Source organism: Rhinopithecus roxellana, chromosome 8 (genome assembly GCF_007565055.1).
Source record: "Rhinopithecus roxellana isolate Shanxi Qingling chromosome 8, ASM756505v1, whole genome shotgun sequence".
In the NCBI taxonomy this organism is placed as follows: Eukaryota; Metazoa; Chordata; class Mammalia; order Primates; family Cercopithecidae; genus Rhinopithecus; species Rhinopithecus roxellana.
The window spans coordinates 118219192-118234261 of NC_044556.1; the positions used below are offsets into that span (position 1 = coordinate 118219192).

The following is a 15070-nucleotide window of genomic DNA, read 5'->3' on the forward strand; positions in this document are numbered from 1 at the left end:
AAAACCGTATCTTTAATTTGAATTCTCAGTGTGTAGCACACATTACAGGCACTTAAAGATGTTTTTGGGGGCCTAACTTGACATGTAGTCCTCTCTTTTAAATGACTTAGGGTTTCACATGAGTCTAGGGACAGTTTGGAAGGTTTTTAAAAGGTAAGAAATTTCCTTAAGTATTTATTTTGGGGAAAAAAATATATATACATACATACATACATACATACAAATACTTTTTTTTTTTCTTTCTTTTTTTTAGATGAAGTCTCACTCTGTTGCCCAGGCTGGAATGCAATAGTGTGATCTTGGCTCACTGCAACCTCAGTCTCCCAAGTTCAAGTGATTCTCATGCCTCAGACTCTGAAGTAGCTGGGATTACAGTCGTGCACGACCACACCCAGCTACTTTTTGTATTTTTGGTAGAGACAGGGTTTTACTATGTTGGTTAGGCTGGTCTTGAACTCCCGACCTCAGGTGATCCACCCGCCTCAGCTTCCCAAAGTGCTGGGATTACAGGCGTGAGCCACTGTGCCCGGCCTATTTTGGCATATTCCTATACACCTAGCTGGTTTAGTTATTTTGTGTAAAGTGGGTTGTCTAATTGACATAAAGTTGTTCATGATGTTTTCCTATTTTAATATCTAAGATTTCTACTTATGTCCTTTCTTTCATTGCTAATGTTGGTAATTTGAGCCTTCTCTTGCCTTGCTTAGCATAGGTAGAAGGTTGTCAGCTTTTTTTGCTCATCTTTTCAAAGGCAGCTTGGTTGATTTGAACACACAAAGGCAGATATGTGAATGGCCAACAAACATATCTAGTACATATTGAATTATATGAAGTTTAAAAAAATAGGTAAAATAACTCTGGACTTTCAAGTTCTTAGTTGCCTTCATTGGTGATAATGAAAAGCAAGGAAGTTATTTGCATGAGTTAGGATAGTCATTACTTTGGGAAAGACAGAATTGGGAGGGGACATGATGGGAGGATGCCTCTGGGTGCTGGTCATGGTCTTTCTTCAAAGACCACGTGGTAGTTTCATGGTATTTGATAAATCATTGTGCTGTATGTGTATTTTTTTGTTTGTGTACTTTTCTATTGTGTTACGTTTTACAATAAAATAACCAGTATTTGGTTTCAGTGATTTTCAATGTTCATTGTCTGTTAATTTGATTTTTTTCCTCTTTGTTATTTTCTTTCTTTCTTTTTTTTTTTTTTTAAGATGGAGTTTCACACTTGTTGCCCAGGCTGGAGTGCAGTGGCATGATCTCGGCTCAACCACAACCTCCACCTCCAACGTTCAAGCGATTCTTCTGCTTCAGCCTCCTGAGTAGCTGGGATTACAGGCATGTGCCACCACGCCCAGCTAATTTTGTATTTTTTTAGTAGAGATGGGGTTTCTCTATGTTGGTCGGGCTGGTCTTGAACTCCTGCCCTCAGGTGATTGGTCTGCCTCGGCCTCCCAAAGTGCTGGGATTGCAGGCGTGAGCCACGACACCCAGCCTATTTTCTTTCTTATACATACTTTGGGTTTAATTTGTTCTGTAGCTATTTACAGTAGAAGCCTAAACCATTGATTTTTATACCTTTTTTCTAATACAATTTAAGCTATAAATTTCCTTTTCAGCACTGCATTAGCTCCATCTTACAAATTTTGATATAGTGTGTTTTCATTTTAATTCAGTTCAAAATATTTTCTTGTCTTCCTGTGATTTCTTTTTTGACTCATTGATTACTTACAAGCATGTTTACTTACAAGCATGTTTAACTTCTAAACATCTGGGGGTTTTGCAGATCTCTTGATTTCTAATTTAATTTCATTATAGTCAGAATTTGTCTCAATCATTTTAATCCTTTTCAATCTATTGTGACTTATTTTATGGCCTACCATCTTAGTCTAAATAAATAAATAAACAAACTTGATGTTGTGGTGTGCTCCTGTAGTCCAGCTACTCAGGAGGCTGAGGTGGGAGACTCCCTTGAGCACAGGAGTTTGAGGCTGTGGTGAGCTATGGTCATGCCATTGCGCTTCAGCCTAGACGACAGAGCAAGACCTGTCTCTAGACAAGACAAATCCCTAGATCATCTAGGTTTTCTCCTATGATATTATCCTGTAGGTGTTTCATAGTTTTTTACTTTACATTTAGCCCCTGTGATTCATTTTTTTTTTTCATGTCCGGGTCTAGCCTTGTTTGTTAAAAAGATGATCTTTGTTCCATTGTATTTCCTTTGCTTCTTTGTCGAAAATCAGTTGATTATGTTTATGTGGGTCTGTTTCTGGGTTCTGAATTCTGTTCCTTTGATATGTTGGTCTATTCTTTCATCAGTACCACACTGCTAATTAATTACTGTAGCTTCGTAGTCTTGAAGTAAGGTAGTGTCAGTTCTCCAACTTAGTTTTTTTCCTTTAATATTGTGTTGCCTATTCTAGGCCTTTTTGCTTCTCCATATAAACTTTAGAATTAGTTTTTAAAAATATTTATGCAAAATAACTTGCCAGGTTTTTGACTGGGATTGCAATGAATCTATAACTCATGTTGGGAAGAATTGATATGAAAATATTGAGGGTTTTTGTTTTGTTTTTTTCTGAGACAGGGTTTTACTCTATTTCCCAGACTGGAGTGCAGTGGTGTAATCATGGGTCGCTGCAGCCTTGATCCTGGACTCAAGTGATTCTCTGCCCCAGCTTGCTGAGTAGCTGGGACAATAGGAGCACACCACTATGCCTGGTGAATTTTTAAAATTTTTGGAGAGACAGAGTCTCACTATGTTTCCCAGGCTGGTCTTGAACTCTTGGGCTCAAGTGATTCTCCTGCCTTGGCCTCCTAACGTGCTGGGATTACAGGTGTGAGCCACCATGACTGGCCAAATATTAACTCTTCATATTCGTGAACATGGTATATCTCTGCATTTAGTTCTTTAATTTCTGTCATCAGAGCTTTTAAGGTTTCCTCATACAGATGTTGTACATATTTTGTTTGATTTATACCTAAGTATTTTATGTTTTAGGAGGCTAATATAAGTGGTATTGTGTTTTTAAATTCAAATTCCACTTGCTTATTGCTGGTATATAGGAAAGCAATTGATTTTGTATATTAACCTTGTGTCCTGTAACCTTACTATAATTGCTTACTGGTTCCAGGATTTTTTTGTTGATTCTTTTGGATTTTTGACATAGACTACCCTGTCATTTATGAACAGAGTTTTATTTCTTCCTTCCCAGTCTGTATCCCTTTTATTTCCTTTTCTTGTCTTAGTGCATTAGCTAGGACTTCCAGTATGATGACAAAAAGGAGTGGTGAGAGGGGACATCCTTACCATTATGGTCTTAACCTTAAGTTTCTTAACCTTAAGTTTCTCACCATGAAGTATAATGGTAGCTATAGGTTTTTAATGGATATTCTTGATCAAATTGAGCAAGTTCCCCTCTATTCCTACTTTCCTGAGAGTTTTTATCATGGGTGGGTATTGGACTTTGTCAAAGGCATTTTCTGCATCTATTGATAGGCTGAGTGCAGTGGCTTACATCTGTAATCTCAGCATTTTGGGAAGCTGAGGTGGGTGGATCACATGAGGCCAGGAGTTCAAGGCCAGCCTGGTCAACATCGCAAAACCCTGTCTCTACTAAAAATACAAAAAAAGTTAACTGGGTGTGATGGCCCACACCTGTAATTCCAGCAATCTGGGAGGCTGAGGCACAATAATCACTTGAAACTGAGAGGCAGAGTTTGCAGTGAGCCAAGATTGTTTCAGTGCACTGCAGCCTGGTACAGAGTGAGACTCTGTCTAAAAAAAACAAAAAACAAACAACAACAACAGCAACAACAAAGATATAGTGTTATTTTTCTTCTTTAACCTGTTCATGTGATAGATTATGTTAATTGATTTCTGAATGTTGAACCAGCCTTGCATACTTGGGATAAATCTTGTGGTTGTGATATATAATTCTTTTTTACATTCTTGGACTTAATATGTTAATATTTTGCAGAGGACTTTTGTATTTATGTTCATGAGAGATATTGGTCTGTAGTTTTCTTGCAATGTTTTTGTTTGGTTTGGTATTAGATAATGCTGGCCTCATAGGATAAATCAGGGCTCATAGGATAAATCCTGATTGTTTTGTTTTTACTTCTATCTTCTGAAAGAGATTTTAGAGAATTGATATAATTTCTTCCTTAAATGGCTCACAGAATTCGACAGTGAACCCATCTAGGCCTGGAATTTTCTGTATTTTTATTTATTGTTTCAACTTCTTTAATAAACATAGATCTATTTAGATTGTCATTTCTTGTGTGAGTTTTGGCAGATTTTATCTTTCAAGGAATTGATCAATTTCATCTAGGTTATCAGATTTGTGATCATAGAGTTGTTCATAGAATTCTTTTATTATCCTTTTAATGTCTGTGACATCTGTAGTGATGTCTCCTCTGTCATTTCTGATATTAGTAATTTGCCCTTCCCACCACCACCCTGGCTTTTTAGTTAGCCTGGCTAGAGGCTCATTGATTTTATTGATTTTTTTCAAAGAACCAGCTTTTGGTTTTGTTGATTTTCTTTATTGATTTCCTGTTTTCAGTTTTTTTGATTTCTACTCTAATTGTTATTTCTTGTCTTCTGCTTACGTCAGGTTTAATTGCTTTTCTTTTTCTTGTTTTCCAAGGTGGAAGATTATTGATTTTGGAGCTTTCCTCTTTACCAATATGTGCATACAATGCTTTAATTTCCCCAGGCACTACTTTTGCTGCATCCCACAAAATTTGATGAGCTGTATTTTCATTTTCATTTAATTCAAAATATTTTTAAATTTCTCCTGATTTTTTTTGACTCGTGTAATTTAGAAGTGTGTTGATTAATCTCCAAGTAATTTGAGATTTTCCAGCTATCTTTCTGTTATTGTTCAGGCCAAAATAATGGAGCTTTCCCCTTGTGTTTTCTTCTTTCAGTTGTACATTTCAGGTTTTATATTTAAGTCCTTAATCCATTCTGAGTTGATTTTTATATATGGTATAAGATAAGGATCCAATTTCATGATATCTATTTTTTAAAAATTTGTTAAGGTGTTTTAAGAGCCCAGAATATGGTCTATGTTGGTGAGTATTTCACATGAACTTGAGAATAATGTGTATCCTGCTGTTGTTGGATGAATTAGTCTATAAATATCCATTATATTTAGTTGATTGATGGTGTTGTTGAATTCAAGTGTTCTTACTGAATTTCTGCCCGCTGGATCTGTCAATTTCTGATAGAAGGGCTTTGAAGTGTCCACTATAATAGTGGATTCTTCTATTTCTCTTTGCATTTCTATTGGTTTTTGCCTCACACATTTTGGTATTCTGTTGTTAGGCACATATACATTAAAGATTGTTATGCCTTTTTGGAGATTGACCCCCTTAGCGTTATGCAGTGTCCCATCTTTATCTGTGATACCTTTCCTTTCCCTGAAGCTTGCTCTGCCTGAAATTAATATAGGTTCTCTTGCTATCTTTTGATTAACGGTGGCATGGTATATCCTTCTTCAACTATTTTTTTTTTTAAGTTTTATTTTTAGGCCAGGCGCAGTGTCTCACACCTGTAATCCCAGCACTTTGGGAAGCCTGGGTGGGTGGATCACATGAGGTCAGGAGTTGGAGACCAGCCTGGCGAACGTGGTGAAACCCTGTTTTTACTAAAAAATTAGGTGGGCACAGTGGCACACGCCTGTAGTCCCAGCTATTCTGGAGGCTGAGGTGGGAGGATTGCTTGAACCTGGGAGGCAGAGGTTGCGGTGAGTTGAGATTGCACCACCGTACTTCAGACAGAGTGAGACTCTGTCTCCAAAAAAAAAGTTTTACTTTTAATTGACAGTTATATATGTTAATGGAGTATGGGGCACAATGTACTGTTTTGATATGTGTAGTCACTGTGGAATTATTAGATCAAGCTAATTAACATATGTATCACATACTTTATGTTTTTTATACTGAGAACATTTAAAATCTATTCTTTTAGCAGTTTTGAAATACATAATACATTATTATTAACTATGGTCACCGTACTGTGCAATAGATCTCAAAAATTTATTCTCCTATCTAACTGCAACTTTGTATTCTTTGGTCAGCATCTCTCATCCACTCTGTACTCCTGGTAACTATCTTTCTATTTTTTACTTCTGTAAGTTTGACTATTTTAAATTGCACATATAAGTGAGATTGTGTAGTATTTGTCTTTCTGTGCATAGATTGTTTCACACAGTCCAATATTTCACAATATTGTCCCAGTGACAGAATTTCCCTCTTTTTAAAGGCTGACTAGTATTCCATTGTGTATATATACCACATTTTCTCTGTTAATGGATACCTAACATGATACCATATCTTGGCTATGTGAACAATGCTGCAGTGAACATGGGAGTACAGATATCTCTTCAGTGTACTGATTTCAATTCTTTCTAATATATACCCAGAAGTGGGGTTACTGGATCATATGGTATTCTAATTTTAGTTTTTTGAGGAACCTCCATACTGTTTTCCATAATGGCTGTACTAATTCACGTTACAACAGTATACAAGTGGTCCTTTTTCTCCACATTCTTGCCAACACTTGTTATCTTTTGTCTTTTTGATGGCAGTCATTCTAACACGTGTAAGAGAATCTCTCATTGTGATTTTAATTTGCATTTCCTTGATTATTAGTGATGTTGAGCATTTTTAAATAAATCTGTTGGCTATTTGTATGTCTTCTTTTAAAAAATATCTATTCAAGTCCTTTGTCCATTTAAACATCAGGTTATTTGTTTTCTTGCTATTAAGTTGAGTTTCTTATATATTTGGGATATTAACCCCTTATCAGATGTGTGGTATACAGATATTTTCTCCTACTCTGTGAATTCTCTTCACTCTGTAAATGGTTTTCTTTGTTATGCAGAAGCTTGAGCTCTCCACATTTGTTCTTTTCCCATGTTTGTTCCTTCTCATCATTATTAGAGACTACACTGGGGGTTTAGAGTGACATCTCATATACACTAGAAAATCAGTGCAGAATCATTTTGGGGTGTTGTTTCTGGTTAAAAAATCAGATATTTGGGGGTCTGGCAAATAGTAGGCTGCCAGTGGCTTCCAAAAACCTAACCTTTCAGTCATGGAAAGGGATGAACTGTTGGCATGGAAGGGCATCTTAAAGGGCTCTCATGTCAGTGTATTGGAACTGACCCTGGAAACTAATGAAAGAGTAATCCTCCCTAAATCAACCCAAAGCTGGTAATCCCCAAGGCTGCATGTTGGTGATTAAAAAAGAAAGGTAGGAACAGCTGTCTTTTTGTTCAGTTTAATTATGACCCAGTACCTGGGTGAGTGCTAATTTCCTGGTGGCACTGGAAGTGGGTGGGAAAAGGTGTTAGGTTTCTGCAGGCTGCAGGGACTAAATGTACAGACGTGGATTCTGCCCCGTGTATGTCTAGGGATCCAGCCACAGTTCAGGGGAGCTCAAGCTTGTGAGGTCAGGTTGCATGGCTTTTAATTTCTGCCCTTTAAATTGGAGACATGGGCTGCTGTGTGCCAGAGGACACAGCAGTACTATCAGGTGTCAGCTAGACTGCACACCTTAATTAATAGCTGTCTTGCCCCCCTCAACAACTAGCTACAGGGCAGCTGCTGAGCCTGTGAGATAGAACTTACGTTATTAAGCAGAAGAGAAACATTTAGCCCTCCTAATCATTTCAGCAGGGTTCCAGTCCAGAGGTCACAGCACTGGGCATCTCCTTTCCCCGCGTCCCCGTTGCCAATATTCAAGTTGGTGTCCACGGGTGTGTTTATAGCCAGCCTGTGAACTACAGACTGTTGGTTGAAATTAATGCCCCTGCTCATGGTGAACATGCAACATCATTCCTCCTGACTCTTCTTGTGTTCTCTGTCCTGGAGAATATTCCTGCCGTTTGCCCAGTTGTCCAACTGGATAGCTGAACAATCATCCTGGATACCTTCTCCCTTAATAGCCATATCCAGTAATGGCCAGTTCCTGTGGATTCTACCTTTAAATAGCTCTCACATCTGCTATGCCCTTTCCTGCATTGCACCTGCCTGTTCCTCGCATGGTGCTGAGGTTTGAGGTATGATTGATCCGTCACCCAGGTATTGAGCATAGTAATTGATAGTTTCTCAACCTCTGCCCCCTGCCTTCCCTTCCTCCCTCCCCCTTTCATCTTCCACCTTTTGTTGTTTTCAAGTTTTACCACCACTATTGCTTTACAGGCATTTCACACTACTCTCTGTTTAGTTTTACTCTTGTTCTAAGCAACATTCTTCTTAAAGGCATAGGTTTCAAATTCTAGTTGCATTTCTCTGCTATAACTATTATAGTAACAAACGTTAGTTCATATGCCAACTAAAATTATTTCCTTGTGGAACTATGGAACATTCCAAGCCCTTAATCATTTCCTCTCTGGTCTGGTATTCCACTGGCTGAACTTGCTGCTATTTGAATACTCAATGTGTTAATGCCTCCTGAGCTTGTCATGGAATAGTCTCCTTTTCCTGGAATGTAGTTCCTCCCTGGCCCAAGGCAAATGCCTACTTCAAAACTGAGTTCGAAACCATCATTCTTAGCAAACTATCACAAGAACAGAAAACCAAACACCGCATGTTCTCACTCATAGGTGGGAACTGAACAATGAGATCACTTGGACTCGGGAAGGGGAACATCACGCACTGGGGCCTATCATGGGGAGGGGGGAGGGGGGAGGAGGGAGGGATTGCATTGGGGAGTTATACATGATATAAATGATGAATTGATGGGTGCTGAGGAGTTGATGGGTGCAGCACACCAACATGGCATAAGTATACATATGTAACAAACCTGCACGTTATGCACATGTACCCTAGAACTTAAAGTATAAAAAAAAAAAAAAAAAAAAAAAAAAAAAAAAAAAAAAAAAAAAACTGAGTTTATATGTTCCCTCCTCTGTGAAGGTGTCCCTGGTTCCTGCAGAGAATGGCAGGCTTTCTCTGTTCTACGCTTTCTTCCAGACTTCCGCTGCAGGAAACTTGTTGGTCTCCTCACTGTAAGCTCTCTGAGGTCCAATATGCCTGGCACAAAGTAAACACTCAGTGGGTGAATGAATGGGTGAAATGATGCCAGGAAAGTCACTCCTATCCTTGTTATCATGAGTCCCATCTCTAAAATCAGAGGATGTTTGGGAGATCTCAAAGATTTCTTTTCAACTCTTTGCAGTATGTGAAGAAAAAGGTACAGCAAAATTAATTGCCTGCGGACACAGGATTATTTGTGGCAGAATCTAGAACCCTCATTCTTTTACTGTTTCCTGTGGACTTCAACATTTCAGACTCTTTCTGATAAGGTGGTCCACATGGGGAAGGTGGGCACCTGCAGGCCCCACGCTGAGGAGCAAGTCTCAGGTGAGCGGGGTTCCTGCCTGGGCTCCCGCGTGACCCTTCCACTTGCAAACTGGAGCTCTCTGCGTAAGCAACTGAAAATGCATCTCAGATATTTGCACAAATAGCTAGACTTCTATAGGAATAAAACTCAGCTGTCGAACGTGAGACTCAGACATGCTTGTGCTGGGAGAAAAGCAGTTCTAGACCTCCTTGTGCCTGGCTATTTGATTCACTCATGTAGATCATTCTTGGGGCCTTCCCAAGTGAAGACTTCCCTCTACTTCTTCTGCAGTGCTTCATTCGAGCCACAGTTTTAAGGTGCTCAGAGTTTTGCATGACATCTCAGTTCTTCCATCTCCATCCTAATATTAAATCACCAGGGCATAGCTTCTTCATAGTCTTCATAGATGGCATGTCAGTATTTTTTTAATTGCATTGATTTTTTGGGGGAAGATGTCTGTGTGTCTTGGTTTTATTTGATTGGACACTTTGTTGAAAGTGCAACATTCCCAGAATCTGAGAAGAAGCATGTAACATTTGACTGAAAACATAATAGTTTTATTATTTGTTATTGAAAAATGTTTTCTGATTTCTGAATGGGAAGTTATCTTTTAATGTTTTCACGTTTGGACTGTCTCATATACAGCAAAGATGCATATTTTTTTTTTTCAGATATAGAATCTTGCTTTGTTGCTCAGGCTGGAGTATAGTGGTACAATCATGGCTCACTCTAACCTCCAACTACTGAGTTCAAGGGATCCTTTCCACTCAGCCTCTCAAGTAGCTGGGACGTAGGTGTGCACCACTATAAATAGCTAATTTTTCTTTAATTTTTTTATAGAGACAAGGTCTCACTATGTTGCCCACACTGGTCTTGAATTCCTCAAGTGATCCTCCCACCTTGACTTTCAAAGTGTTTAGATTACAGGGGTGAGCCACTGTGCCTGGCCCCAAATTATTTAAAAATAAAAATGTTCTTGATAAAAACTTTATGAAATATCAGTTTTCTCTTAAAAATGCCTCAATAAATATGATGTCTCCAAATGTTATTTTTTTGTTAATATCAGTTTTTGCCTCACTATACCTTGATAGATTAATAATAAACCAAGCAGTAATAATAAAGGACCTACTCTGTGCCAGCTACTAGATCTTTTTTTTTTTTTTTTAAATATGGAACACTTCATGAATTTGCATGTCATCCTTGTACAGGGACCACGCTAATCTTCTCTGTATCATTCCAGTTTTAGTAAATGTGCTGCCAAAGCAAGCATAGCTGTTGGGTCTTACGGTTAAAAGTAATATGGGCTTATTATATTGTAGGCAAAACAATTTAGTGATTTAATCCTAAGATGCAAATATGAGTCTCTATTTTCAAATATTGAAGATATATTGTATAGCACATTGTCTAAGATTTAACTTTGTATTTCACAGAAGTACTGTGCTGCAAAGACACCTGAAGAGAGAAAAAAATGAGTGACTTGTTCCTAAGAAGCTTGGCCAGGACCTACTTACAAAATATGCCAGGAACACAAATGTAAAGCTCTTAGAAAATAATTCAGAAAGCCAGTGACCCACTATAATAGAAAGCCAGAACATCATATCTGAGGAAGATGAGGCTTCCAGGAAATGTTATAAGCTTTTGTTTGTTGAGACTTTGAGATGAGTCTTGCTCTTTTGCCCAGGCTAGAGTGCAGTTCCGTGATCATAGTTCACTACAGCCTCAAACTCCTGGGCTGAAGTCGTCCTCCTGCCTCAAGCTCCCAAGAAGCTAGAACTACAGGCACATGCCACCATGCCCAGTTAATTTTTAATTTTTCTGTAGTGATGGGATCTTGCTGTGTTGCCCAGGCTGATCTTGAACTCCAGGGCTCAAGTGATCTTCCCTCACAGCCTCCCAAAGTGATGAGATTATAGGTGTGACCCACCATGCCTTGCCCACTTAAAAAAAAAAAAAAAAAAAAAAATATATATATATATGTATACACACACACACACAATAATTAGCCCCTCACTAATAAGTGAAATGGCAACAGTCATGTAGTACCATCTGTCAGGTTCCTACCTGAGCTGGGGTCTGAAGGGAATTTGTGGACAGGTGGAGGGTAATGGAAAGAACACTCCAGGGATCATATGCAGTTGGGACATGGCTTTATTCTCTCCCCTCTTACAGAGTCAGCAGTGCAGTTATATTACAGACGATAATGGCTCAAAGCCTCACATGAGCTCACACAAGCAGGTTACATCAAATGGCTACATAAATGTGATTACATATTGCATGGGGTTGTGCACCTATGCTCCAAACCTGCTGTGTCAGACTGTACCAGATGTCTATCTCAGCCTACTCCTGATTGCAGCACAGCCATTTACCTTACACTCCACCATCTAGGCCGAGGGAGTCCTTGTAGTGGGGAGATGTGTCCACAGGGTGGAACTTTGGACTCATAGGCCACAGCAGCAATATAGGGAGCAATAACTCACTACTAATATTCCTGCTATGCTGCCCATAATTATTAGGGTCCAGCATAGGCCAGAGCCTAAAGATGCTCACCATGTCTGTAGGGGGTCATCAGTAAGGCTGTCATCTGCCTTGATTTCCTGGGAAACTCTTGCAAAACTGCTGTTATGTTTTGTTCATTGTTAGGGGTGAAGGCACAACATTGCGTTCCCAAAAGAGCACAGGTGCCACCTTAGGCAGCAGTTAATATGTTGAGGGCCACCCAGTTCTGCAGTACCACCTTCCTGGTTTGATCAACCTCATCTGTCAACAGAAGGAGGGCAACTTGGGTGTAATTCAAGGCTCAAGCAGTGTGCTCTGCAAGGGCGGTAACTTGCATTTCTACAGGTGACACCTGCTCCAGGGATGGTTAATGCTAAGGGGCAGAGCCACCAGGGGGTTCGTCGCACTCACAAAAACTGGGAACGTAGTGCCTCCCAGTTATTTGGGCATCTAGGTAATGTGGGAATAACAGCGGCAGGCACATAAGGACCCCCTAGGTACAGCAGCCATTCCATTTCACTGGCAAAGATGACCATCCTGTCTCTTCATAGGTCTATAAATTTCCAGGGGGGCATTACGTCCACAGGGGCCCAGCATTGATGAGGCCGCCTATTCCACCGTACCTGTGGTGTGATGACATATGTTATATTTGTGCAGGCTATGGCAGGTAGCCACCCCATGGTGGCCTTGCCCCCATGCTGCTGTATACATTGTGGTACCTGTGGTGGGGGCACCACATGTTCTCCCACTAACCAGCCCCATCCATCATAGTCGCTATGAGTGAGCTGGGGGTGGGCACGCTATGGGTTTTGTGGGATCCTCTATCCAAAGCTTGTCATGTTGCATTCCAAACGTTGGCCATGGGACCCCAACTGTCTAACCATGTCCAGTTTTCCATAGAAGCTAGATGTATGTGCCAGGGCAGGCCATCCACAGCTGCTGCTGGAAGAGCAGTGCAGATTCAGCAGTTGGAAACACTGGTCACCTCAGTGTAGGTGTGGGCCCAGTCCACAATGCCATTGGAGCATGTCAACCTATGGTCAAAACGATAAAGCAGGCACAGTTACTAACCAGGGTAAATCACACCCCTTGGGCAAAATACAGGCCAACCTTTCATTCCTGGATAACAATGCAGCCACCAAGGCCTTCTGCCCTAGGCAATGGCGCCACACCTTCTCAGCTCGCCATGGTTCCTTTGGGTCCTGTATCTGTGCCAAAGTCACTGGGGAGCTCATAATAGGTCACACAGATAATACATGTGGACTCCAGAGGAGGATTCCTTCCCTGGCCATTCTTCTATGAACGGTCAATCACAGAGGGCATATATTAGATACCTAAGGAATGACATGTAAACATACTGTAGGCCCTCCTCCCAGGGGCTACAATAGCTAACCATTGGCAATGTGGGGCTTGGAGGGTCCATGGCCAAAGCCAGATTCTTTGTTCCCCTGACTTTAGGGTCGCTGGGGCAGGCAACAACAGGTTACTGTTCGTCCCCATACCTAGTCGGAGGAGGTCATCCCTGGTGTGTATCTGTAACTGGATGGGGGCAGTGGCCCGGTGTAGCAGTGCCTCCACCAGGGCCAGGCCACCTTTCCATGGCCATTCATTCAAGGTTTGGAGCACCAGGTCCAACCACGAACTCCAGCCCCGCAAAGATGGGGGAGTAACATGCAAGCGTAACCCATTTTTCAGGAGTCCATTATATCATTCAGTCATACCAGCAGCTTGTGGAACATGGGACCTCCACTTTATATTCATCTGTTGTGCCCACTGTTGTACCTGCTGTCCAGTAAAATGTGTTCCCCTATCGCTTTCAGTGATCAGGGGACAACCATATAGGGCACCGAAGTGTTGCAGGGCCTGAATGGTGTGGTGTTGGTCAGCCGTCCTGCAAGGGTAGGCAAATAACAGACTGGTGGCCATGTCTACAGCTGTCAGAACATGTGTATGCCCCTGTGACCTTGGAAGTGGCCCAATGTAGTCTATTTGCCATCTAGCCAAGGGCATCCACCCTACCGTCAACTTGTTGTGTAACCCTGGGCAGCTGCCTCTGTCTGGTGGATGTCCGTACGCATGCAGGGCACTTCTGGCAGGCCTCTCAGATATCCTATGTGGGCAAGGATAGACCCCAGTGCTTACTGACCTGTTGCATTAGTTTACCCGTCGCATGGCCCAATTTTCAGTGCAGCTATAGGGCTATATCTTGTGTAAGTGCTGACTCCAACCACTGGATCTTGGCCAAGGTATCTGCCTCATCATTGCTGGGCACAGCAAAAAGCACACGTCCTGACACATGATAAATAGTTACATCCTTTTGGTGGCCCATTTCCCATAGGTTTTGCCGCATGGCCTGGCCCCAAATGGGCAGGTGGCCAACTAGCCAATTCTGTAACTTCTAGGTAGTTAACCACAAGGTTAGGCCTCGATATGCTGCCCAGCTATCAGTACAGATTACCACAGGGGTCTCCTCCTTGGTGATCACCATCCACACTGCCCTTAGTTCAGTCCGTTGACTACTTTGTCTGTACCCAGTATCAAACCATGTGGTTTCAGTACTAGGCTGGACCACGACAGTGGTCCAGGCAGCAGTAGCACCCTGGCTGGACCCAACCATATACCATGCCCATCAGGAATGGGGGGGCTGCCCTTCTTTAAACAGTGATGGCTTAGGGTTTAAGAGTGCCTCGGGCTGACCCATAGCCGTATCTTACATCAGAACTGCAGGTCCCAAGAGTTCTTGTAATTCTGCTGCTAAGGGGATTGTACTCGGTGTGCTCTGCCGTTCTAGGTAGGTGCCCCACTTTGCTAAGGTGGATGTCTGTGCTGTCCCAGTCTGGGGGGTGGTTACCCAAGAATGTACCCACCCTGCTATTGGGTAAGTCAGCCACGGACGACTGTAGCCTGTCCCATCACACTCTCGCAAGCCTGAAGGGCAGCATATGCAGCTGCTAATTACTTCTCTATTGAGAGATACCAGAGATCAGCTCCCTTCCAAAGTTGGGACCAAAAGCCTACCGGTGTTCTAAAGTGCTCCATGTGCTGCCATAGGCCCCAGCCAAAACCATCTGCGGTCACATGCACATCGAGTTCAAATGAGCACCCTGGGTTAATTACTCGTAGGGCCTGTGCTTGCTGTATGGCCCACTTGGCTGCCAGAAAAACCATTTCAGCATCATTGTCCCAATACCAAGTAGCTCCCTTTTTTTTGTCA

The 15070-nt window shown here is 41.4% G+C and overlaps 1 non-coding gene across 1 annotated transcript; it reads right to left on the bottom strand.

The window, feature by feature from the left end:
• Nucleotides 1–10523: 10523 nt before the first annotated feature.
• Nucleotides 10524–10626, bottom strand: LOC115899352. Its single transcript, XR_004059080.1, has one exon. It is a non-coding gene; the product is annotated as a U6 spliceosomal RNA (small nuclear RNA).
• Between the last annotated feature and the right edge of the window lie 4444 nt (nucleotides 10627–15070).